This window comes from Nicotiana tabacum, chromosome 3, assembly GCF_000715075.1.
Source record: "Nicotiana tabacum cultivar K326 chromosome 3, ASM71507v2, whole genome shotgun sequence".
Taxonomy (NCBI): domain Eukaryota; kingdom Viridiplantae; phylum Streptophyta; class Magnoliopsida; order Solanales; family Solanaceae; genus Nicotiana; species Nicotiana tabacum.
The window spans coordinates 164,834,557-164,838,207 of NC_134082.1; the positions used below are offsets into that span (position 1 = coordinate 164,834,557).

At 33.7% G+C, this 3,651-nt stretch overlaps 1 long non-coding RNA gene across 1 annotated transcript; it reads right to left on the reverse strand.

The window, feature by feature from the left end:
• Positions 1 to 509: 509 nt before the first annotated feature.
• On the reverse strand, positions 510 to 2,317 carry LOC142175227 (uncharacterized). Its single transcript, XR_012704346.1, has 2 exons — positions 1,676 to 2,317; positions 510 to 878 (listed from the first exon to the last, which is right to left on the reverse strand). It is a non-coding gene; the product is annotated as an uncharacterized LOC142175227 (long non-coding RNA).
• Between the last annotated feature and the right edge of the window lie 1,334 nt (positions 2,318 to 3,651).

Below are 3,651 nucleotides of genomic sequence, written 5' to 3' on the forward strand. Positions count from 1 at the left end.
AGTAGTGTTTAAAGTTAATTCTGTTTTATATGATCTACTTAGTTTTAGAAGTTCTAGGTAAGGGTTCTGGTTATCTCAAAAGGAAGGGGTAAGGCACCTTTTACGATCCATTATAAATAGTTAACCGGATAAACTTAGGTTAATTATTATAAGTAGAAAATTTAATATTTTTATACATAGTTGAAAAATAACATGTGACTATTTTATATACTAAAATATTACTAAATGCATAAAACTTGAGTTTGATATGCCAAAAAAACGCTACAAAGGCCATTTTTCAGAAAACCTTAATTACACTTGAACATTGTAAGAAGCAAACTTTTTATGGACAAATGCTGACAAAGAAAGCTAAGTATTTCCAAAATTAATGTGGAAAAATATTTTAGAAATAAATAAATAAAGTCATTATCTCAAATTGTTGATTTTAAAAGCCCTTAAGACTCATGTAATTAAAATCGGCGGTTTATTATTATCTAAAGTAAATGCCATTAAACAAAATAAGATTTAGCTACCAAATCTAATATAAGACAAACCCAAAATAAATCGACAATCATAAAGAAATTAAAAAAATGATAAGAGAAAAGACAAATAAAAGACGCCATAGGCGTCCCCAAGCGTTTCGCTTGTTTTCTTGCAATCCGATGTATTTTACGGACAACACGTAATGTGATTAAATGCTTTACCGGTAAAGTAAAGCGAGAGACAGTCGATCCTTTCTTAGGGTTCCAAGTAATTCAACCAGTTGGGAAGGGGACATGATCAATAGAACCTGGCTGGATCCGGGCTGGGATAGTGCCGCCCATTCTTAACCAGTTCCGAAAGGGTTCGCTCATGCTAGGCTCCATGCTCGGGATATGGTGGGAGTCTTGCATTAAGAGCTCCAAGTGCATATGCAAAACAAAGAAAGAGAAAACAAGAATTAGAAAAGAGAAAATCTTAAACAAGTACTATGACGAAACGAGAAAGGAAGAACAGTGGCACTAATTAAACTACTAACTTGCATTAAATCATAAGCTCACAACGGGATAAGGAATCCATTACTTTCAACAAAAATACACTAACATAAGGACTTTGTATATTTTACACTAACTAACTGGATGAAAACAAAGCAACAAAACTACATAAATATACTCAAAAGAAAACTGATACATAAATTCTGAATTTCACTACTAGTGTCTAGACAAAAAGAATACATGTATCAAAAAAGTTCTAATAAGTTCGAGATTTATTTTCATCAAGTAGTGAGTCTAAATTTAAACTCTTATAAGTAGGGGTTCTAAATGTGAGCAAATAATTTCTCTAAACCTATAAATAAGATCTCTTAGTTTCAAGCAAATCTAAAGTCTATCTTTCTACTGCTGGAAGCAACTAAAGAGAAGACATTAATACTTCAACATGAGATAGACTTATAGTTCATGAAAAATGCAGGAACTTTTTCTTTTTTTTTTTTTAATTTAAATTGATTATAAGCCAAAATGAATAAACAGACCCCGTCATGCTGTCTATAGTATAAAAGACACTAGGTAAATTAAATCTTCATATAACACAATACATATAACTGGATCTTCTTCAAAAGATGTGTCCTAAATCTAAACAAAATGTCTCAACAAAAGGTCTTGTATCATGGTTTTAGACATTAGTTCTATTAAGAGGAAACCTTTTTAAAATTTCCTACCGAGTACAGCATCATTTAAACTGAACATGTAGATAATTAATTCGTAAGTGCTTATTCGACATTTTTTGTTAACCCGGGAGAAGTTTAGACGATCTCCAACCTCGAACTCGCTACCTTAGACGATCATTAATCGTTTGGGGTAAAAATGGGCGGCTGAACCATAAGGTTTTTGGGTGGTAAAGGCGCGGCTCTAAAAATAAGGTTAAAGGAGGGGGCTGAAACCTGTGGGTTTAAAGAGAGGTGCAACCGCTCCAAAAGCTCTCCCCAATATATTCCAAATGCAAGTATTTATAGGTTAAGAAGTAGGATTTGGGTCTTTTTGAGGGAATTCAAAATCGGGCTTGAATCTTGATAAAAAATGGCCGCTTGAATCCGAACATTGGAGGCAAGACAGAGAATTGTCCTTTCTCTGAGATGGTTTTGATTTCTTTTCTTAAAATAGTGAAGTCAATGTTGCTTTTTGAAAAATGATCCATGTTTTGAAAAAAAGAAAAAAGGGTGTGGGGAAGCCATGAGAGAGGAAGGCAAGTCTGAAAATTTCAGACGCTTTGGTCAATAAAGTAGGGCAGAATGGCAGCTTTTCTGTTGGAAGTGAAGAAAATATTTCAATATGATTAAAGAGATTTTGGAATCCAAATCATAGATATATTCTAATGCGCTAATATTTTTTGGGCTGATTTAATATTGTTTTGGGCTATGCTCAGTTGGCTAAAGAACTGAAGCTTTACAAAACGAAATAATTGTTTGGATTGGAATTTCTTCCTCATAAACTTCGTTGGGCTTCCAATTAATACTACAAAGTTTTGCTAATGATATATATACTAATAAAATATTGTCTTACATTTAATAACTATAGAATTTAAAAGTAAAGTGACGACAAACTTGTTTAAGTAAAAAGGTTGTGATAAAATATAGTAGTGATGTCAATGATGAATGTAATTTTAATGATAATTCTAGCAATTCTAATAATTAGTGATAATGATAATAATAAATATAATTATAATACTGGTTAGCCGTAGTGTGACGACCCGGCTCATTGTCTCATGAGTTACCGTCCCGTTTTTCCCATTTTCTGTTTCTTCATGCTTCGTTATCCGTATCTTGTGTGATCGAGTTGATTTGGAGTGGTTTTGGTAGGAAATGAGACACTTAGTCTCTTTTAAGAAGGCTTAAGTTGGAAAAATCAACCGGACGTTGACTTATGAGTTAGAGGGATTGGATGTGAATTCCGATGGTTCGGTTAGCTCCAGGAGGTAATTTGTGACTTAGGAGTGTGATCGGAAGTGGTTTTGGAGGTCCGGTATAGAATTTGGCTTGAATTGGCGAAGTTAGTATTTTGGCGATTTCCGGTTGATAGGCGAGATTTTGATCCGGGAGTCAGAATGGAATTTCGAGAGTTGTTATAACTTCGTTAGGTGATCTGGGATATGTGTACAAAATTTCAGGTCATTTGGACGTGGTTTGATTGAGTTTTTGATCGAATGCATGTTTTGGAAGTTAGAAGAACTTAGGCTTGAATTCGATGTAATTTGATGGTTTTGGTGTTAATTGAGGTGTTTTGATGATTGGAACAAGTTTGAATGATGTTTTAGGATATGTTGGTGCTTTTGGTTGAGGTCTCAGTGGCCTCGAGTGAGTTACGGGTGGTTAAACGGACTATTTCATCTTTGCAAAAGTTGCAGATTTTTGTTTAGCTTTAGCTGTGCACCAGAAAATTTCTGGTGCGATGAGTCCAGTTTGGAAGCTCATATCTTGAAATATATAAGGAATCAGAAAAGTGCAAAACATTAAAGTTGTAGCTCTTGCATTCTAGTTTCCATAAAATTAAACCATTCATAATTTGGATATTCTATCAGAAAGTTATCATGAATCGAATATGACTGGTGGATAAGTTTTGACAGAATTTTCTGATGCACTTTAGAAACTCATGTCTCGGAATATATATAAAGATTTATATGGTGTACAACCTATCAAAT